The sequence below is a fragment of the Drosophila persimilis genome, unplaced genomic scaffold (genome assembly GCF_003286085.1).
Source record: "Drosophila persimilis strain 14011-0111.01,24,50 unplaced genomic scaffold, DperRS2 tig00000124-arrow-pilon, whole genome shotgun sequence".
In the NCBI taxonomy this organism is placed as follows: Eukaryota; Metazoa; Arthropoda; class Insecta; order Diptera; family Drosophilidae; genus Drosophila; species Drosophila persimilis.
The window spans coordinates 8167960-8191782 of record NW_020825294.1 but is presented as its reverse complement, the minus strand read 5'-3'; positions in this window follow the sequence as shown (position 1 = coordinate 8191782).

Below are 23823 nucleotides of genomic sequence, written 5' to 3'. Positions count from 1 at the left end.
CAATTTACGTTTGCAATTAAACTGACACCGAACAGACACTTGATTTAGTCGCAGCAGACCCCCCGGAAGCCCTCCCCCCGGAAGCCCCCCCGCACAACGCCACAACGTCGATGGTCGTAGAACAGAAGACAGAAGAGAGTTTTCCCAGCATGCAGGCAGATTTATGAATATGAAAATACATATTTGAAACGGCACTTTAATTGTTCTCCCTGGATGGGGGGCGGAGGGGGAGTGTGGCATGCCACATCTCAACGCACTACCCGCACCACCACCAGGCGCCGGCACCGGAACACGTTCGTGCAGTCCGCCATTCTTTTTTGTAGCCCTTTTCTGCAGCCGAGACGCGTTGCTCCTTCAATTTTGATTTTGGGTTTTTGTTCGATTCCAGATCATCAATGACTTATATTCCAAGGCCCCTTAGGGGGGGTGCCATAGCCCTGTCGCTCCTCCCTGGAAAGCAAAGCCACGCCAGGAAGGAAATATTAATGCCGTCTGCTTATCAAAAATGGCAGCAATCAGCACGCTCTGTTAGCACCTCATTAGAGGGCTCCCTGTATGGTGGGGGGCGACCGGACATATCGTCTCCCCTTCACAGACACACATTAATCGTGTGAAAGCACCATTTCGTCTCTCTCCCTGGTTTTTTTTTGTGTGCTTTTTTCGGTCTAGTGCGAGCCGGGCTAAAAGCCCCCCCATCAAGGCCAAGTGGCGTGTCAATCGGCCATTAGCACGGCTCCTGGCCACCGATAAATAAAAGCAAACACCTAGCACCTCCCACACGCACTCCTCCCAAGAATTATTGGTGCCCTCAACCGACGCCGAAGAAAGCCTTTCTGTCCTTCCGCGAAGCGTAACCGAAAAAGAAGAAATTTCTTAATTAAAAATTAAATGCTTCAGCAGTTGGAAAATTTTGTAAGAAAATTGCTCATTAAAAGTTTTCACCTGGAGCGGCTCTCAAGGCGAATCTCGACACTAATTTTCTTTTTATGTAATTATGTGCAGCACAGAGAGCAGACCCCCCTTCCCCCCTTGCCCCCAACCCCCCTTCTGTTGTTGTGTGGGGTTGTTGTTTGCTGCAACTTTTTGTGGCATGTCGCTTGCCCCTTGGAAATATTGGCCCTGGCAAATTGAATTGACTTTCGCCTGCATTCAGTCCCCGGTGTCCACATCAAGGCTTTTGGCTTTGGCTTTGGCTTTTGGTATTGCAAAAATAATGTCCACAAATTGAACTTATAAATAAATCAAATCAGAATGTCTCGTCCTCTGGTGGCTGGCTGGGAATTGAGTTACATTTGAATATTTTCCCCATTTTCCACATTTTCCCCACTGCACTGGCAGGTCCTTGGCTCCACCACTGGCTGTGTCTCTCGATGCTTAAGTTTTGATTGTTTTTTGGTTGAATTTGTTCACTTTATTTTCCCTGAATTTGCCAAAAATCTTGCATCTTGTTTCGATTTCCTGCCAAATGTTTAATTGCTTTAATTTGCGAGCAAATCATTTCGGTTTCCTTTCGTGCATCGAGTGTCTAACGGGGCGTATAATTGATTTCACTTCCGCGCCCCCAAGCCCCATAAATCCCCAACCACACAATACCTCCGTCCGGCTTGAAATTATACGGATAAGATCGGGAATAAATCTACACAGGAGTGCAGTTACATTCTCGCCGCAAAAGCCAGCCACAGGCCAAATATCGCACTGGATGGAAGTTCGATGCAAAAATACACCCCCCCCCGCACGCTCCCCAGTCCGGCGGAACGCTCCCGGTGATTAATTATCTACATGAAAGCGTGCAATTTACAGCTTACCTTGAGCTCCAAGGGGGCGAGCACCCCCCCACCCCCTCTTGTCGGTTGTTTTGTGTTCATGGAGTGTTTAGTTGTCTGGGCGCGGATCGGAGCGCGGATAAGCCGCGAAAGTTACAGCGAAACTGATTTCCATAGAGCGCACTTTATCTAAATTAAAATCAAAAACTCTGCCAGTCCGCCACGCCAATGGGGGCATGGCAGGCAGGGGGCAGGGGGGCAGGGGGGCAGACCTGTGATTGTAGCACTTTTGCCAAGGGCCTAGGGGCTACACACGAGTCTGAAGCTCTGAATCGACCCCAAGAACATCCTTGGATTGACATCAGACCCTCAAGGCACTTCCCCGGGAACCACAGAACCCATTTGTAGCATTGTTTTCCACGTATTACCCTACATTTTGGACCCATCTGACTGCAGGTCACCAGAAGATGATGTCACGATCTAACCCCGACCCGTAGCCCCACCCGTACTCCGACCCGTAGCCCGACCCGTACTCCGACCCGTACCCGTTTTGTCACTGTCCAAGGAGTCAGTTGTCTGCAGGTAAATGGTGTGTATTTCAATTTAGCTGCGGATAAATTGCCGACAATAAAGCGAAAGAAAAAGCGTAATTTGTTGGAGTCGTTTTGTCGTTTGTTCGCCGTGTCTCATATCTGCCGGAATGTATCTTTCTCTCTCCCTCTCTGTCTCTGTCTGTCTTTGTCTGCGGCTGAGCGATGAGATTCTTATTTTAATTTTGATTATGTTCGTCGTCCTGCAGCTGCAGATGTATTTCCAGCAGATTTGTATCTGTTAGTTACATCACCGCAGCCTCACTCGAGAATTGGATGTCAAAATGGAGCTGTATCTCAGAGCTTTCAGCATTTGATGGACACTTGAATGACTCTCCATCCATCCATCCTAGTGCAATAACACTTGGCACCACTTGGCAACGTATTAGCCACAAATATCGAAGAGGAGGAGCCGTTGGAGGAGGAGTGATCGAGTGCGTGGCCGCAAATGGGACAAAAATCGACAGGGAACGCTGTGAGCTGCGGCAAGGGCCGAGGAATGCCACAGTTTCATCGTTTGTGAGATGGAGCCCCTTTCTGGATACAAAATAGGTGTAAGAGAGAGACGTACAGACAGACAGACAGGGCTATGCCTGCACTTTGAGGTGGGAAACGCTTTCCTCTGGCAAAACTATACAAAACCCATCCCTAAGTCCCAAATATTTCAATGTCTTCCCCTTAAGAAAAATATATTTTAAATTTCCTAAATCAAAAAGCCCACAAGAGGCACACAAATTCGTACGACACCGAAGCAGGGCTGTGAATGTCCTTCGGTTTGTATTTTTCTGCTGGGGATTCCTTAGATTTCCACGCAGCTGGGTCTTCGAGGAGGGACAAACCCTCAAGTTGGGGCCTTGTTGGTGCCTTAATAACCACTTCATTTGCCGGAATGCATAACTGCAGCTCCCCAAGGAGCTTCGGTTCCGGCACAAGTGTTTTTGGCATCAGAAATGGCTAGGAGGAGGGGGGTTTTGGGTCGTCTAGGCAGATTTACAATGGCCGTCGTGTGGGCCATTAGCAAAAATGAAAGCAGGCCTGTACGGGAGGAGGGGTGGAGAGGGGGAGAGGGAAAAAAGGTGACTCTACGAAGCGCTTATTAAAACGACACTTTAGCCCCCGTGACAGGATGTGCCGACACGCCCAAAGGCGCCCAGGGAAAGGTAATTTAGACCCCAGCCCATCCCCCCGTCCCCCCCTAGACCCAGTTGACATGAAGGTTAAATAGATTAAGGATATCGCTTTCACCTGCCGCCTGCTAGAGCCAAACAGAAAGTAATTGCCAAATATTGGGGCAACAACATCCGTGGAGAAAGTGGGAGGTACGTGCGCGGTTCCTGGTTCCTGGTTCCTCTTCCGTTTGTGGCCCCACAAGAAATTGAATTATTAATGTTGTCACTGGGTTTGGGGCTGCGTTGAAAGTTTGCCGCGACCCCGGCTCCCACCCGCCTCCCACCTGCTCGTTAATGTCCAAAATACAGAACTTGTTTGTCCAGGCACCACAATTAAGTTGTCAGTCAGCCGTCTACGGCGGTGTCAAATGGCGGGCTCGACCCCGAGGGCGGTGACTTTTGACTTTGATTCGAGCTGAAGGTGTGTCTCCCCCGGTTGGGGTTTCGTTGAGCTCTCCACCTTTCGTCTGTCCCAATTATGTAGATACACAGATATTTTATCTTTTTACTCAAGGTGCCTAAGGAGCAAGTGGTTAATGGGTTTCGTGTGGAAGGAGGAGAAGGCTCCCCCTTGAGGATTACTATAGATTCTTGATCAGCATCGATAGACGAGCCGATATATCCATGTCTGAGTGTCCATTCCGATGAGCGTGTCTCTATCTAGACTACTGGGACAATCGGACAACCACAAAGGACGACAATGTAGCATATATAATTTTGAAGATAGTTCGATTAGTGGTGTAGTGGAGAATAGCAGCATATCTACACGATAGTCGGTTAAAAATGGATATATTTTATAGACAGAATGAATAAATACATTCTTCGTGGTCGGGGTTCCTCTTTATATCTCTTTCTTTTATTCTCCCTTTTTTCTCTCGTATTTTTCTCTTTTTTTTCCTCCTTTTTTATATTTTTGTCTTTATTTTTCTCTCTTTATTCTCTTTTTTTCCCCTTTTTCTCTCTTTTCTCTCTCTTTTTTTCTGTATTTTTTCCTCTTTTTTAACTATTTTTTGCTCTTTATTTTATTCTTTTTTTTTCTTTTTTCCCCTCTTTTTTCTCTCTTTATTCTCTCTTTTTTTTTGTCTCTTTTTCCCTTTTTTCCCCCTTTTTTCTCTCTTTTTTCTCTCTTTTTTCTCTCTTTTTTTCTCTTTTGTTCTATTTTTTCTCTCTTTTTTTTCTCTTTTTTTCTCTCTTTTTTCTCTCTTTTCTCTCTCTGTGCGAGAAAAAGAGAGATATCGTGCTCTTCTTTACAAAAAGACAGAGACAGAAGGGCAGTCATCGGCTCTGGTAATGATTCCTGATGTTGCGTATACAATTATATCGAATAGGTTCCCTAAATCCTAAATCCCTAAATCCCTAAGTAGAGCCGCGGTCCTTGCCTCGGCTCCGCGACGTTCCTGCTCCATTTTGCTACAGGATTAGGAGTCCGTTTTAGTGCTACAAAAGGGCTAGGGTTACAAAAGGGGCTACGCAGTAGCAATATTCCCCAGAAACTACACCTTAAGGTAGGAATTGTCTGAGGAATCGGCCACCACCAAGAGATCCAGAGTCAGAGACTTCAAATGAGGTTTCCAGGCATCAAATGATCCCCAATATGAGGTCCAGGGTTAATTAGTTCCGAAAATTCCCAGTGAATCATCCTCTATGATTCGCAAATGAGGCCGGACACGGGCCTTCGTGTGTCTTTTCGGTGGCTCCTCCAGTAATTCCCTCAATAAATATTCGTAATTACTCTGACGGATGGCCGACCGGTGGGAATTCGCATTGTCATTTCATTAAAAATGCAAATTTCGAGCACAACTCGTGAACGCTGAACGACTCTAGAAAGGCGCGATTACGCAGTTCAAGGAGGCCTGGCCTTTGTATTACTTGGAGGGGCCGTTGGTCCTGCGCCTGGAGGTCGCAAGCGGAGAGTCGGGGCGCGGCGACAAAGTTGTCTTCAAGTGGGCACTCGAAAGGATGTTGCCAAACAGGCAAACCCCCCCCCCCCCCCCCCACCCCGTCCGCCCCTCTGTGGAGAGGTGAACGTGCCAAGTGCCACAGCTGTGCCGGAGCCTGCCGGAGCCGGGCCTGCACCTGAGGCAAACAATAGGCAAATGTGGTGCCCCGGGCAGAGTGCACTCGGATGCGGTGGCCCTGCCCTGCCCTTCCCTGCCCTGTCCTGCCCTGATTGTGTGTGCTCAGCACTTGGTCTCGTCTTGGAAACGAGATGTGTTTGCCATTGACTGCATGTCGAGCGTATCTGCTGGCCAGCCGCAAGTGCGAGTCCCCAGTCCCCGAGTCCCAGTCTTGGAAAATAATAATTGCAAGACCTTAAAGTGGCACCACTTCTTGCCACGGTGTGCCGTGCCAAAGGAGCACTTGCCGGGACGGGAGCCAGAACTAATTACGCGCCTCTTTAAGAAAATTAAATGCTTTTCGGCATGAGGCTGGAGTGCCCCTCACGGCCCGTGATTGCCTCTTGAGGCGGGTTTCTTAGCCGGCTACAAATGGAAATCAAAGGCGCGGAATGGCAATTAAAATTAAATTAAATATTTCAAACATGAAATGAGCTTCCATCAAAGGGGATCGTCAAGGATTCACATTTATTTTGCAGCAAAGACCGGGCTAGGACCTCTGTTGGGACTCTGGGACTCTGTAGAGGCGCGTACGAGAGAGGCTCACACCTTCTGGCACTACAAATAGCTCCTCTACCCACCACATTCTTCAGATTTGGCCCAGGAGAGGCCTCGCCCTTGCAGACCTCCAGAAAAGGTGTTTTTCAGAGGGGTTCTATGACTCCGTTTCGGCTGAAATTTTGACAGTAGCCGTCCAAAAGAATGTGCTACACGATGGTATCTTTCTTTTGGCCATACTGGCACCATTAAGCCCCCCTATGCCTGGTAAATATGGGAAAACAGAGCCACATATTGAAATTGAACACGTCTTTCCATACGTGAGTGGTGGGGGAGCGCCTACCAGCTGTCAAACGGGGCACTGAGGGGGTTTCAGACTAGTTTCCAGCCATGTTTCCTCCAAGACTCGCACGTTGCACGCACTCGAGGTATGACACATGTTTGCTGGCTATTTTATTAATCACATTTTTGCCACATTTCGGTACGGGGCCACATCAAATATTAAAAGCCATGGAAACAAATGCGGATTATGAGCCAACATGCACAATAAATTGTATTTAAAATGAGACACAGACACAGATAGAGATAGAGAGATAGAGACAGAGACAGAAGCATCTTCCATTCCGGACACGTGCGAATTCATTCGGAACGTGTACGGTTTGGCACTGATCTTTGACATGGCTGGGGCCCACAGCCTCCTCCAGCCTCCGAGCCGACAGGACTCGATGTTTGCCTTTTGACGTTTACAAATTACCCACACAGCTGGCGAGGCACACAATGCTGGCTCCTGGCTGCTGGCTCCTGGCTCCTTGGTGGCTATATTAAACGTACATATGTTTGGGGTACCCCACCCTCCCCCCTGCCCCTTCTGCCGACACCTGCATGGGCAGCCGAGTGCTTGCGAGTGGTTTAGTTTATTCTTTGCATGAATTATTCATCCGGCTTTGTCTCATCAAATTGAGCGACCTCGTTAGTCTCGAAAATGTCAGAAATTCAACTGCCAAACATTTGCCATTTCAATTATTCAAATGTAATTTTCCAAATAGCACTTTTCAATTTACAAATTCTCTCGAGCTCGGGGAAGATACGAGCATGAGGTGTGACATGAGGCAGTGTCCTTTTAAGGAGGGAGCCAGGTGTCTTCTTGTGGCATAAACTAGGGCTCCAATCCGCCCAATCCAGCAGGAAATCTGCCTCCAATGTTCGACTATGCAGGGCTACCCCTTTCCCACTTCTCCTTCTCTAATTTTAACGAATTTAATCGTAATTCGTTCCACACGTCGTATGCGTATTCCTGCATTAATCCAGGAGCTGGGTGGCTTCGGTCCGGGCTGTGACCCCCGGGCGCGGTCCTGGCGTTTATGCGAAAAGTTTTATCAGCAAACTAAATCGCTTACCAGAGCCAGACCCGCTAATGTAACTAATTTGCTTTGCGGGCCATGAATCGGTGTGAAAAAGTTGCCAACATTTGCGCATCATAATGATAAAAGTTGTGTATCCCTGGGAGAAGTGGGGGCGGGGGGTGCGGGGGGGTTTGGGGGTGGGGCACTCACACAATAAATAATTGCGAAACTCGCTGCAATTGATTGCTGCAGCAGCATTGATGAGCCAAATGGCGGTGTACTAATCAAAATGGCATCCCCCCTTCCCCCCCCCCCCCCTCTACTCATCTCCCCTGTTGAAAAGCATACAAAAAGCATCTCTCCTCCGAGTGAAGGAGCAGCTCTTCAGCTTTGAATACGCAGCCGCTCGAGAGTCGCTCACATGTTAATTAAATAGAAAGCCTCCGATGCAGTGCCTCTCAAAACTCGACTCAAGGACTTCTGGGTGCTGGGGCACCGACGGGGAGGGGGGGCTCCATTCACATCAATTTGTTTCGCCAACGCATTGAATGGCCCAGTGCCCTCCGATCTGATCTCTCCGGCCGCGTCGAGTGCTGCTCAGAATTTACAGAATTCATTTATGCAAATGAAGTGCCTTTTATCGCATGTCGCTACATGAGGCAGGCACGAGAGATGAGATGAGATGAGGATGCCGAGGATGCCCGGAGATACAAAAAGAGCCAGCGGCAAAGCAAAGCCAAGTAATGAATGAATATTGAGCAAATTACTGGCGAGTTCTCAAGCATTTTGATGTCTGAAGTTCTAGGAAACTGTGGGAATAGGTTTGATTAATTCGTGGATAAGGATAATGCCACAGACATACCCATTCTTGATTACCAGGAACACGGGTTATCGTTCTTTGATTTTCTAATGCCTTCAACTCCCGCATTTATCTTCTTCTGCCTGTTTGCTTCTTTAAACTTACAACTTATTCTCACACACACACACTCGTAGTCGTTTATTCAGAGTTGTTTATCTTATTCATCCGGCTATTCACTTGTCAGGCCATAAAGCATGACCCGGAATGCCCTCAAAGTCAATCTGTGCTCTGGCCATCAATAAAACAATCAATGGACGCTGACAGCTGAAATCCCTTCTTCGCCTGGTCAAACAGATACACTCGTACAGATACAGATACAGATACAGATAGATATGTATCTCTGCCGGAGCCCGCATTCATAAATTGACACATTATCGAAATTTATGGAGCCAACGCTGCGGCGCCGATACGAGGGCGTGATATGATGCCCGGGGGGGTCGGGGGGCGTCCCGTTGGCAGGATGCAGGCAAATAACTGTACAGAATTAATGATGCGACCCACTGGAAAAACAAAGGACCCGCCAGACCCGCCAACAGAAGCAACAGTTGCACGGCGGCACAAACAAGTCGCACTGCCCAGGGGGAGGGAAACGGAAGCCACTCCCTTGCAGCACACTCACCCCCAAAAGAGGGTTGGACTGTGGGGGATGACCACGGGCGCAAAAAAATGCCATGAAATCCCCTCCAAAAGGGCTGCTGGAAGGCCGGCGGGCAAATCTAATTAGAGACGTCGAAAAATGGGAATATTTCGAGTTATTTCGATACTCAGCACTGTTCTGCATTATTTTATCTTTTTAAAATGGAAAATACTCTCAAAAATACAACTCTTTAAGCTTAGGAGCCCATAGAAGCCCACTGGAAGTACTACCAATGGGAATTACCCACTGGTTTACACTCTACCCCTTTAATGCCACCTTCTTTTGCTTGTAAGAATCTTCTCCTTCTTTATTTTGGCAGAACCGCAGAGAAGTGAAGGGAAAACTACGCGATAAATCACAGGAAAATGGGTCGACTCGATGCAAAATAGGTTGAAAAGGTCTTTAAACAATAAAGAGAGCTTACCAAATACTAATTTTTAGTTTAAAAGTCAAATAAATACAAAAAAAGATTTTTAAGAAATCCGTTTCAAATAAGCCATGGTATAAACTGTGTTTTTAGTTGTTAAAAAAATTTTTAAAAATACATGAGGCTGGTTTAGATTAAGGTTAAATATACATATATCCATCAGTATACATTTGATTTTTAGTGGTAGGTTAGATGGTTTACAAGTTATAACACTTTCAGGTGTTAAAGGTGCTCTGGTTCGTTTAAGCTGGGAGCCACTGTAGATCGAAAGAACGAAAGAACGGATTGAATGTCTCATAATCCTGCGGAAGAATACATATCATCTGTGGTTTTGTGTACCTCTTTTTTACCTCTCATGTACATAAATATGAAAGAGCTCAATAAAAACCAACAAGCCTTTGACCAAATCCTTATCAAATCCCTTCAAATTTATAAATAACAGCAGTGTACTTATTATTTTGCACATCCAGCAAACATTTAAGCATAGAATTTTAATTTTTGATTTCCAAATATAAACAATTGGCATCCATACATTTACAAAAATTCGAGCTATTCCATAACATACTATTACGACACTGATGTACTTATTTTTTTGGCCAGTAGTGTATGTATATGTCGGAGATGTATGCCTTGAGAAACAACAATAATAAAGAAAGAACAGAAACCACGCAGTAGAGTGTTCTGCTACGCCTTCGACTCGCATTTCTGCTAGGAGCGACGCAAAAACGAGCAAGAGAGAGCGGAAGACAGTCGTCTCAGCAGAGTGCGGCGCGGTGCTGTTGCCTTTGAGAGAGCGAGAGATCACAAAGGAATGGAGGAAGGAGAGCAATGCTTATTGTTATTGGTTACTGCTTGACCGAAGAGAGGGCTGCTGCTGGCGTAAGAAGGTGTTCGGCTGTTGGTCATGGAATTAAAGAGAGTGAGGGAGAGAGCGAGAGACAACACTGCGTTCGACGCTCAAACAAAAATGCAAGAAAAGAAAGAGTCTTCCGTTCCTCTGCCTCTTAAATGCACTCTTATGTACATATGTGGATCAGTATATTGAATATCAAACTGTTCCTTACACCCTTTTCCCTCTACGAGTAAGGCTAGAACCCGAAACCCCCGATGGTCTGGCCTGGTCTGATACCATCTCTGGTCTCACAGTCGTGAGGGTTGTGATTCCCAGCCACAGGCTGTTTCCGGGTTTAGTTCTGAGATTTTTATTAAATTTTGGTGTCGTTCCCCCAGTCTGGGACGGACTCTCTCCAGTGGGGAGGGAGGCCGGCACAAATTTTGTAATAAACTGCCATCCAGTAATGAAATACAATGAGACTTCGGCCCTAGAAGGGGGTTGGTCTGGGGCCTGTTAAGGGTGGGTGGTCCACAGCTCTCTGATGGAAATTACTTGTTATTTCGCTTTGTTGTGGCCGGCCAGCAGGGGAGCAGGGGAACAGGGGAACAGGGGAACAGGGGATTGCTGTTTGATGTATTAATTCTGGAAGCCAGAGAGAGGGGGGGACGGGGGAGCCTGCCACTACGACTGGGAGTATAAATTTCCAGTTGCTGCAAATAATTGTGACGTGAGCAAACTCCAAGGGGCACTTGGCAGACAGATGACGCCCGAGTGTGAAGTGCCACTTGAATTGTGAAGAGTTTGAGATGGAGAGTCAGCAGAGGAGGAGCACAAGATGGAGCCGTAGCTGGAGTCGTCTACAAATGTTGTTCACCTTTTTACACGTAGAGAGCATCAACGTCAACAACTTTTTAACAAAAGGCGACGAGCATTGAAGACCCTGTCCTGGTGGGAAGGATCAGAATAGGTGGGGTCGGGGGGATGCCCCATCTCCATCTCCATTGGTTCGTCCTGCCAGACAATGGCTGGCAGAGTTGACTTATTCATGCTCCAGAGCAAGGAGTCCCTCCATGGACATGGACACGGACATAGACATAGACACAGGGCCTGCCAGGACTTGCCTTCCGCAGAAATCATCCAGCAACAACGCTGTTTGACATTTCGGCCTGAATTATTTATTCGTTGCACTTTCTACATTTCTCCTCCTGCCTCCTCCCCCGCCCGAGCCCTCGTCTCTGCTGCTTTCCCAACTTTTTCCGCTCTCAACTGCCGAGGGAATCGATGCGAAGTGTAAACTTTTTTTCCAGTTTAGTTTTTACTACGATTTTGTTGAGATCTCTCTTTCGCTCTCTATCTCTCTGTCTATTGGGGATTTTTTTTTTTGGCGAGGACTCTTTTATTTAATCAACAACTGGCATCGCCAGTGGTCGCTCCCGTGACAATGGGCGTCCCGTCCCCCGCCGCTCCACATGTGGGGGACCACCGGTAATCCCCGTGAAAGCTCCGCTCCGAAGCCATATTATTCCATGGATTTGTTGCATTTATATGCAATGCCCTGCCGCCGTGATTGGGGGGCATATCCCCACAGGAGGGAGCTAGGGAGCCAGACAAGAGTTCTTTATTTCTCTCGATTTCCTGCTGACAAGCGGAAATCCTTATGGCCCGGCACTTAAGCAAATGCCAAAGGAAATACAAAAAAGAACCTTCTTCTATATTAAAATTCGTCCGTTTGTGTGTGTGTGTGTGTGTGTGTGGATTAGAAATCCATTAAGTGAACTCCATCCAGAGGGAATTCTCTTCGATTTTGAATACGGAATGGATTTTCATAGCTGGAACTCTATCGAAAGCTTGGCATCGATTAAACGGATGAAAAGGGGAATGGATTTATCAAAAATCATTTCTCTGGATAACTAGAGCCTTCCCCCCAATGGCCGTGCCCCTTCTCAAGGGCTAAACTAGTACAAATTAGGGGCAGTCCCATCTGGAGGCTTGCAAGAATTTGGACAGCGATCTTTGGCATCGCTTTGCCCTCGCTTTGCCCTCGCTTTGCTCTCGCTTTGGTCTCGCTTTGCTCTCGCTTTGGTCTCGTTTTGGACTAGCTTTGGTCTCGCTTTGGTATCGTTTTGGTCTCGCTTTGGCCTCGCCTTGGTCTCGCTTAGGTCTCGTTTTGCTCTCAATTTGCTCTCGTTTTGGCCTCGCCTTGGTATCGCTTTCTTCTCGTTTTGGTATCGTTTTCGTCTCGTTTTGGCCACGCTTTTCTCTCGCTTTGGTCTCGCTTAGGTCTCGTTTTGCTCTCGCTTTGGCCTCGCTTTGCTCTCGCTTTGGTGTCGCTTTGGTCTCGCTTTGGCCTCGTTTTGGTCTCGCTTTAGTCTCGTTTTGCTCTCGTTTTGGTCTCGCTTTGGTCTCGTTTTGCTCTCGCTTTGGTATCGCTTTGGTCTCGCTTTGGTCTCGTTTTGCTCTCGCTTTGCTCTCGTTTTGGTCTCGCTTTGCTCTCGTTTTGCTCTCGCTTTGGTCTCGCTTTGGTCTCGCTTTGCTCTCGTTTTGGTCTCGCTATGGTCTCGTTTTGGTCTCGCCTTGCTCCCGTTTTGGTCTCGCTTTGGTCTCGCTTTAGTCTCATTTAGTCCGAAATGTCTGTGAGGAGAGGGGCCCTGGGAAGCCGAAGTAGACCGAAGTGGGAGACCGATTGCACCTCTTCCTCGTCACAGAAGTCGTCTCCTCCTGCAGAACTCACTGTGAAGGATTGAGTGTCTAGACAGTGTCCACTGATGGCCTTCATGGAGAGACTCATCCGCAGATTAAATGAATGATTTCCATGAATTTCGTGTGGACAATCCCCTGCACAAAGGGCATTCAAATCCTCCATTAATTAGTACATTCCCGAATTAAATGCCGCCTCCCATTGGCCACAATCAATCGTGATCCCCGCCGTTTAATCAAATTAATACCGCCTGAAAAATCCAGGTCGTGTCGTATATTGTAATATCGAGCGAGAAGTTAATTAGCTGCGGAATAAACTCGACTACGAATGGCGACTGGCGAATCATTCAGGCGAGTCACGTACTTGCAGGCTCTGGAATCCAATTATGATTGATTCTTAATTAGGCAAATTAATGTTTTGGCCAAACCTCAAACTGTTTATTTCTTCTTCTGTGGAGTGTGGCTTTAATTTGTTATTCCCTTGGAATGTTTCTCTAATTAAAGCAGGGCTATGGGCTGGTCTGGGGGGAGGGGGGCGTGTCATTTTCGACTAATCAAACTAATTAGAAATTACTTCCATTTGTCTGTGGAAAGCGTGGGCGGGCGGCAGGCGCCCAAGTATTTGCATGTTTTTAGGAATTCAGATGAAAGCCCATGTATCCCCCTCCCCCCACCCCCCCGTGCGTGTGTGTGTGTGTGTGTAAAAATAATTTATGTATGATGTTTGGTATCTGCCTCAAACCGCGACGCACTTTCGGTTCCATTCATTTGTTTGCAATTAGGGATTAAATAAGATTACGACCATCAATATCAATTATTGGGGCCACACACACACACACATGCCCCGCCGCTGTATTAGTGTCCATTAGAATTTATGCACAAGAAAGAAAAGCCCGAGACGGGGGGGGGAGGGAGGGGCGCAGGACACGAAAAAGTCTAACAACAATGGCCCTGCCACTGAAACAATACATTAAATAATGTTAATTTAATGAACGGAACGGAATGGAATGGAACGGAATGTATATGCATATTCATTAGGCCGTGCCAAAATCGCTTGGGTTTTCCGTGTATTTAGTTAATTGCAATCGAACTCCGCGTTGAAGGGGCTTTCCTTCAAGGGGGGAAAGGGGTGGGGGTGGGGGGGTGCTTGCCCACAAACTACGCAAAGCCGATAAGCGGATGAGCAGACAGACAGACGCAGGTGAAGGGCACTCGAGCGAGCACAGTACGGGTATTCGGATACATATATTTAAAGCAGTACAGATTTGGAGCTGGGGATGGGGTTGGGGTTGGGGCATCCATCACTTGGCGAAAATGTTTAATTTGATTTAAATCGAATTTATGACGACAGCTGACAATTTAGAAAATATTATGTTTAATTAAAAACTGAAGCAGAAAATAAAGAAAATTAGAAATAAAATAAAGAAATATAAAAAGAAATAGAATATATGTATAATATAGAAATAGAAAATATTTTGTTTAATTAAAACAGAAGCAGAAAATATATAAATAAAATATAAAATACAGAAATACAAAACATTGTGTTTAATTAAAAACTAATGCAGAAAATAGAGAAATATATAATAAAGAAATATATAATATAGAAATATATAATATAAAAATATATATTATAGAAATATATAATATAGAAATAGAAAATATTTTTTTTTAAATTAAAACAGAAGAAGAAAATAGAGAAATATATAATATCGAAATATATCATATAGAATTATAGAAATAGAAAAAGAAATAGAATATATAACATAGAAATAGAAAATAATTTGTTTAATTAAAACAGAAGCAGAAAATAGAGATATATGTATATAATATAAAAATATATAATATAAAAATATATAATAAAGAAATATATAATATCGAAATATAGAAATAAAAAATATTGTGTTTAAATTAAAAGTGAAGCAGAGAATATATAATATAGAAATATTGATATACAATATCAAAATATATATATTATAAAAATATTTATTATAAAAATATATAATAAATAAATATTTAATATAGAAATATTGAAATATAATATATAAATTGAAAATATTATTTTTTAATTAAAAACTGAAACAGAAATAATATTGAGATATATGTATAAATATGAATAGAAATAGAATATAGAGCTAAACAAAATAAAATAAATAAATAAGAAATAAAAAAATAAACAAATATTGTGTTTAATTAGAAACCGAAACAGAATGATGGTTCGACTGGCAAAAAATATTCTATAAAAATACATTTCATTTTGAAATTTGAGCATATTATATTTCTGTTGCATATTAGTATTAAATTAGTATCAAATATGGTATTATAATTATGAATAAAGAACTCCTAAAATTCAGTATTCACCGAAACCACAAACCAGAACATTTTGCGAGTGGAATATCCCCATTTTTCAGAGATGAATATACCGTGAGAGCCACAGAATATATGTATGTATGTACCTTCGCCTTGGCCGAAACTCGTTGGAGCACTTAAGAGACTCTGCAACCACCCTAGAGGAGCACCTGACAGAAGACTCCGACTGGAGGACCATCCCAGCCCCAGTTCAACTCATTCTCAATCAAATCATCATCATTACAATCGTCAGAGGCCACATCCATCACAGAAGAGGTCTTCGGCCCACTCATTGGACTCTTTCCACAGTCCCTCAGACCCTCCCTCAACGCCTCCTTCTTGTACCTATTGCTCTTTTTCATCGGAGTCCAGCGAACAGCAAAAAAAAACCCAATTAAACAACAAAATACATTAAAGATTATTGAGAATAGGACTCCCTCTATAATATCCCTATCCTAAAATATTACAGCCGTATTTCTAAGGGTTAACATAACGTCTCTCTGCCGTTTTCCTCCAATCGATTTGGCCAGTGCAGGCCTCACCGCGCACCACCCACCACCCACCACCCCCCACCCCCCTTGTGTGTGGGCGATTCTGTGACATTGAAATATTACATGTGTATGTGTTCAGGGGGAGGGGGTTGGGGGTGTATCGATTTTCCTCGGGCATAGGCTGCGAGTTTCCCAAAAAAAGTCAAATTTTCTGTGAATGTTTTTGTCACAAATGACTTTTTCGTTTTAATTGATTGCCGGCAATAAACCGAACAGGCAGGCGCCCATTGTGAGTGTTTGAGTGTTTGAATGTGTGACTACCCCCCCTCCCCCTGCCTACCCGCAGCTGTCGCAGAAAGTTTAAATGGAAAGCGTCAACGTCATGCATGGGAAAAGGCGAATGCGAATGCGGATCCGCTTTGGGCTCTGTTTTATTCTTAGAAATTTCCTACGCGACAATTTCAACTTTTATTTGCCCAGCCCTAAGCCACCCACCCACCCATCCACCCACCACCCCCTCTATCCCCCATAAAATTCTCAATTACATTTATGATTTCTTTCGCTCTTCGGCAAGATTTTTCCGCCGCTGTGCGATACACATACGAGTGTTTATTTTTTTTGCTTTTGGTTTTTATTTTTATGCCACTTTTATTGCATTATTTTGAACGGGGCAGGGCCCCCGCCCCCGCCCCCCATGGCCCCATTCTATGCATGTGTTTATTTTGGAATGTAGGAAATGGAAGGGAAATGGAGCCATTTTTCCGTTCTGTTCGGTTCGGTTCGGAACGTGACTGAAACGCAATTTGCTGAGCTTAGTTTAATTTGCTCGCATTAAGCCTCCCCTCCCAACCACCCCCCACCCCGGGCGAAATGGTCTGCAATAAAGAATCTGCCATTTCTCCTAGACCCCCCCCTGGGCCGCGATCTCCCGCGCGCTAGGGAAATTATCAATAATACGCATACGCCCCATACGCCCGCCACCCTACGACTGTTTGATTTTTAACGCCCGCCCCGCACAGAGCATTCTCCTAGTCGGAGGCCCATTTGTCCCTGATCCTCCCCCCACCCCCCCCTCTTAATCCCTTTAATGGACTATTAAGCGTTTTTACGGCCACAACAGACCGTTGTCCTGGTCTAGGCCTCGTCCTGGGCCCGTGCTTTATGGTCCAGCTCGAGTTTACGATAATCTCATCATTTGATGTTGCAGCACGTTCGTCAATGCCCCGTTTTATGCTCTACAATATTTGCATTGTGTGTGTGTGTGTGTGCCACGGTGCCTGTGTGTGTGTGTGCCTGTGTCGAGTCCACTCTGGGGGCTCCGTCTGGGTCTCTCGACTGTCCAGAACTTGTCGGCAGCCGTGTGTAATAAATTGATTGTGCCAGCAGGGGGGGCAGGGGGGGTTCCCCTGCTTTTCTCTTTTGAAATTGATACCCCTAATGGCAGGGTCTCTGCCTCCCCCCCCTTGTGCCCTGATTGACATGTGAATAGGAAAAGACGCAGCCACTTTCTGTTAGCCGCCCAATTAAGAGCGCTTTTTGCCTTTGTGGCAGGCAAACAAAGCCAAAACACAAAGGACACGGCCAGAGCTGGAGCCCAGGCACGGGCACGGGCACGGGCATGGCCAGTGGACACCGGATGTGGATGTGGATGTGGATGTAGACGTTCAAGTCCTGGCGCATGGCGTGTCTGTCACGCAGTTTTTTAGACTGACGCCCGCCACAGACAGAGTCCGAGGCGGAGTCCGAGTCCGAGTCGGAGACAGGTCTCTTCTGGGGCGTGGCATCAGCGGCAGGTAGGGGGGCGGGTGACGGGGGGGGGCGTTTTGTGACTTTGTTGCGTGATTACCCTAATTGATGGGCATTTCCGCTGAACAAATGAAGCCACTCAATTAACACCTTTCACGAGAATAAAAGCCGCACGTCAGCTCAAGCCCCCTCGAGGCCCGCAAAGCCCCCCCTGAATCCCGTTTACAGATGCCGAGAGTTCCTCCTGGTTATTTATTCAACTTTTGTACAAATTAAGTGCCTGCCTGCCCGAGGACTCTGGGGCAGGCTTTCTGCGCTCTGAAAAAGAATTCCAAATTACATGTGTAATTATTTTGGCCAACGATCCATCGTTCCATCGTTCCAGCGTTCCATCTCTGGAAGAGACTGTCCAAAAATTGTTCGCGGCTCGTATTATAATTCCATTTGCAATTCTCTTTCATTTTCCTTTCTAATTTAACGAAATTAGCAAATAAAAAACTTTTTTCCGCAAAATTACACAAAATGTAATTCAAATGCCACGAGACGGGGGTCCCCCCCTCCCCCCACCGAAATGGCAAAGCGCCCAAAGCGAACCCAAGAGAAAGTGGGCCAAAATGACTGCAGAGAGGGGGGTGGGGGGTGGGCAGGGCAGGGTAGGTCAGCACTCATTTTGTACGAAACTTTCTGAAATTGTATGATAATTTAAATATACAAACAAATTGTGTGGCGCTTTCAATAAAACTTTGGCCATTTCTTGGGCTCTTTGCAGGGTCCTGGGTCCTGGGTCCTGGGTCCTGGGTCCTGGGTCCTCCTCTGGTCCCAGTTCGGGCCGAGTTATTAGCCTATTAAGTGTGAAAATTTGTGCTGTTTCGTGGTGACAGTCATAGACTGAAATTGTGTTTTTTGCCGTGACTGGCAGACGGAGGCTGCTCCGGGCTCTCGCTCAAGTGCCTGTCAGGCAGCTTTGATTGATGGAACTGACAATTGCGGCAGCAGCCGTGCAACAATAAGTCACACACACACACACACACACACACACTGCCGTATCCACCCCCCAACACCCCCTAGTCCGTGCCCGTGCCCGTGCCCGTGTCAATTCCTCAATCTCGATGTACGATGCTGCAATTTTCGAGGCCTGTCAACTTCAAAAACAGAAATGCCACATTTGCATGACAGCTCAATTCGTGAAATATTCACCAAAAACACTCACAGAGATACTCCCACACCCACCCACACACCCACACCCACACATGTGTGTCTGTGCAGCTGTGGGGGTGAGTTAGCCGATAAAACGCTACCCTGCGCTCGCATTCTGCAACTGTTGGCTGCAGGGTGTGTCAGGGGTATGCCCACGCAGGGGCCAAGAGGGTGCCACATGTTGATGGATGGGCTTGTAGCATAGGCGTTCCCAGAGCAGACGAACTATTGCCTTCTTTGCTACAAAATGTGTTCAAAACTTTGCCCAATAATCTGCCTTCCCTCTTTTCTGGTTCGCCATCGCTGAAACCTTCGATAGGAGGCTCTTTTTCCTGCTCTTTCGAGTCCCTGATCGGCGCCCTGCTGCCCTGCGAAGAGTGAGATTCTTCTCCTCATACAACTCCAACAGTTTCCCGCATACAGAGCGAGGGGTTAAAGATCTTCTATTATTCTGCCCTATAAAGCTGTCATAAGAATATCAGCATTGTGGAGGCCTCTTGTGATCGCTCTTTCTCTGGCTTTTCAACGTAATTTCCAGAGAGCCTGAAGCCAGCTCTAAAGCCAGGCAAACTGCCAAATATTTGTATGGCGTTACTCATTTTATTTATTTTATTTTTATTTTTTACTATTTTTTATAATTTTTTAAATATTTATAATTTTTTATTGTTTGTTATTTTTTTTTTTACTAATTATTATTTACTAATTATTTTTTTATTGTTAAATAATTTTTTTTTGTTATTTTCTAATTATTTTTTTAGTTATTTACTAATTATTTTTTTTTATTATTTACTAAAATTTGGTTTATTATTTACTAATAATTTTTTTATTATTTATTAAATTTTTGTTTATTATTTGCTACTATTTATTATTTCCTTTATTTTATTGTTTAATTTTGTTTTGTTATTTTTTTTTATTTTTATTATTATTCTTTTGTTATTTACTATTATTTTATTTTTATTTTTATATTTATTTTACTATTATCTTTTATTATTTAATTTTTTTTGTTAATTATTAATTTTTTGTTATTTATTGTTATTTTATTATTTATAATTTTATATAATATAATTTTATATATATATTATTTTATTATTTATTTATTGTTAACTATTTTTTTATTACTTATTATATTTTAATTATTTATTATTTACTATTTATTATTTTATTATTTATTGCATTCCCAATTATTTTATTTCCTGTCAAGTCCTTCGTTTAGGTTATTATATTTTAAGTGAATAAGTTCTTTAGCGATGCTTTCAAGAGGGAGCATTTCTTTAGATTTTTGGGATATTTATTCGAATTAACATTTAAAAACACAAATAAACTACTGTAACTCTTCAGCTTATTGCTCTTTGAAGAGTTTTTCCATCGCGATTTTCAAAAGAAAAATATTTCTATCCAATAAAGGAATAAATTTTCTATAAACCTGACTTTATTGCTTTATTTTGTAAAATTTTTTCCAAGAAAAAAGGTCTATAAATTCCATATCCTAGAAGTGAACTGGTTTGATCTCTTTTCTAGGGTAACTCCCCGTCGATCCTTCCTTTCGATTGCAGTATCTTGATTTATTTAGCATTCTGCAGGTGTGCTTGCCAAAAAAAAGCACGTTGCTGTCTTTCATCCTCCGCCGGGGAGTGTCTATGCGTGGGTGTGTGTGTGGCTGTGTGTGTGTGTGTGTGGGCCGTTTGTAATAAATATTTGACGCAGAGACTTTTTATGGCCTTAACAGGAATGAAAACAACGTCAAGCCGCACTTAAAATGGCAAATGGAAATTCTCACCAGTCGAGACCACAATTAATACACCGTAGAGTCGGTTTGCATCTGTGTCCGTGTCGGGGTCCGTGTCCGTGTCCGGGTCTCGGTCCGGCAGTGGCATTCGCACTGCGGTTACTGCATCATCATCTCAGAGGCTGCCCGGCTCTGTCCGGCACTGCAATTGGAGCTGGCCAATGCAATCAGAAACGATTCGCATCCGCAATATCAGCGATGACCTCAAAATCAACATGGCAGTCCAGGCTGAGGTCCCTCCGTCCCTCCGTCCGTCCGTCCGTCCGTCTGGCCGCCGCTCAGCCAACCAATTTATTTGTTGACCCGTGGGCAATGCAGTCAATTTCTGCGACTGCCCTGTACAGACTCCCTTCCAGCCTAGCCCAGCCCAGAGTCGAGTCGAGTCGAGTCCCAATCTGTGCCAGCTGTCCGTCCGGCAGTTTGTCCGTTTTGCTGGGAATAAACCTTTGAGTCGCAATTTTTACGTTCGACTGCGGAAGACCACAAAATAATGACAGGAAATTATCTCACAGAGCACGATGGACCCCGACCCGGAGGTCCGTCTGTGGCTCTTTCTCCGTCTCCGTCTCCGGCTCCGGCTCCGTTCCCGTCCCCGATTGGCCGGCATCCAAAACAATTTCACTCTGTTGTGATTACGACTCTTGACTGTGACATCTGCAGTGGCTCATCCCTGCCCGGGACTTCCCCCCGGACTTATTGGATTCCCGTAATCCGATCCCGGGTTAGGCCGAGGCTGAAGACTAGATATTGCACTTTCCACATGCTCAGTATGGGGGTATGGGGGGACAGTATGGGGGGGGCCCATGGGTAATTGAAAAATTAAATACACTTCCCGGGGCCGCGGACCCGGAGGCAGAGTTCGGCCAACAACTTTTTTACACCTGAACTGACGCCCGGAAGAAATCGGCAAAGTTTTATAATATTGTTAACATAAAAAAAAAACGAAATACAAGCTGAAAAAGAAAGGAAAGTGGAAAGTGGGAAAGTGGAAAAATGAGCAAGGAGCCAGCACACGTTTTGTAAAAGAGAGTGGAAAAGTTTTGCTTTGTTTCTGGTTTTGGTTTTGGTTTTTCTTGTGAAAAAGGTTTCCCTCCTTCCCCCCCCCCCCTGCCTTCTCCACCCCCTTTTTCATTATTAGCCAATTTGCAAAGTGCGATTAAGTTTTTGACAAAGCCTAGCCGACATCAAACGAAAACTTTGCGATACTGCACTTACGTTGGAGCGGAGATCAAATATTTCACTTTTTTATGAAGAGAAATATTTTTCGCCTTTTTTTCGGTTTGGTTTGAGCGATGGAAAAAGTCCCTAAAAGACATGGGATATCGGTCTGGGCCATTACAGAAATTATTATTGGGCTAGAATAGTTTTAAATGCCAAAATCTGGGATTCTCCAGGAGAGCTCAACTCCGGGATCTGCCTTTATTTTCCCTCCCAACCTGTGGATAGGAAAAACCCCCCAAATTCAATGTTTTAGAGGATGATGTTGCGATCCAGAGACCCTACGGGGGGCCATGTGTGGCCTGGAACAGCCTTAAAGCTCCTTAGAGCCCTACAATTATGTCCTCTGTTAGGCTAAGGCCCCATATTCCTACTACCACTCAGATAAGCAAGGATCCAAGGGTCCAAGGGGTGGCCTCCACCTTCAGCAGAATATTTATTTAATTTTCATATAATATATTTTTAAAAATTAATTCTTTTTGCTTAATTTATGTGGCGGGTCCTATAAAAAATTCACGTATTATCCTATTGGTGGTATTTCATTTGAAGCTACCTCCTTGCAAAAATTGCTGTCGATGGATTCATTTGATTAATAAATGTCAAGGACAGTATATCAAGCCGTAAACACTATCCCATCGATAAGACCTTAACCCATATAACCAGACTTAACCGATATTTAAAAGGCCTAACCGGGAGAACAGACTCAATAATTGTGACCTTGAAACTATACACTTTGTACTCTTTTTCGATATACAGATTATTAATATTTATTATTTATTTATTATTTATTATTAATACTTTATTTATTATTAATACTTTATTAATTATTTTATTTATATTTATAATATTAATAAATTATTATAAATCTTACATAATTTATAACTTTATTTCGTTCATTTGACTTATATTTTATTTTCAAAAGGGTTTACCAATTTTCTCTTCTTTCGCTTCCATTTAAGACACGCTCACAACCTCTCTCTCTCTCTCTTTCTCTCTCTCATGGCTCTAACTCTTCGGCTTTCGAATACTCGATCCTCTCTTCTATTCGATTATTGCCTCTTCTCTATGTTAATGGTACTCCCGTTTATGCCTTTTCCTACATTTATTTGAAGTGATTTTCCGTATTATTCCATCCCCATCCTTCAGGAACCCCTGGTTACGCCCTTCACTACCTTCATTCCTGAGACTGTTCTTCTCCGATTTGTGGCATATTTTGTCTTGGTTTATCCTTTGTTCCTGCCTCTAAATTGATTTTAGCACAAAGCAAAGCCTCAAAGGCCGTCATTAGCCAACGTTTTGGGCAAATACATCTTCCCCGATTGCCATTTGCGGCTTGTTTGTTCAACAAATTGCACAGAGGCATGCAGCTAGTAGAATCAAAATCGAAAATAAACATCAAAGCTTCCATCCGGGGCGGCAAATCAAAAGTGCAGCTAAAACTAAAACCAAAACCCAGGCGCCAAAGGAGGAGTTAATCCTTATCGACAATTTGACATTGGCAATTCTCGATGCTTTTGCTTTCGTCAGACGAAAACCATTAAGTTGTCACATGCCAGGACCCCGAGTGCCACAAAAAAAATACACACACACACACACACACGGACGAGTATTGGATGCCCCACCAGGGGGTGGGTAGGAGGGGCTGTGGGGGGAAAGCAAGCCACAAGTGGTCATTCAGACAAATGGCCAAATGGCGGGGGCCTCATGAATAATTCAGATTTTAAATTGCATTTATGCAAATGCGGATCCTCGCAGATTTTCGCCACTGGCTGTCGCACTGGCCATCGCCCACCCCCCTCCTCACCCCTTTGCTGCCCCCGCAATGCATTTGTGCCGAAAGCTGCGAGTTTTTCGCTAATGCACAATTTGTATGCGTCAACACTTTCATCAGAGCCAGAGGACAGGGGGCCAGGGGCCGGACTCCATTTTTATCAACGCAAATATCAAAAACCTTATTGATAAGCCTTCCCAGCCCCGATCCAGGCTCCAGGCCCCAGCCAAATGGAGGCCAAGTAAATCAGTGACCTGCAAGACATAAAATGCTCCTCCACCGACGATGGCCTGGTCCCTGGCCTGGTCCCTGGCCTGGTCCCTGGCCCTCCTG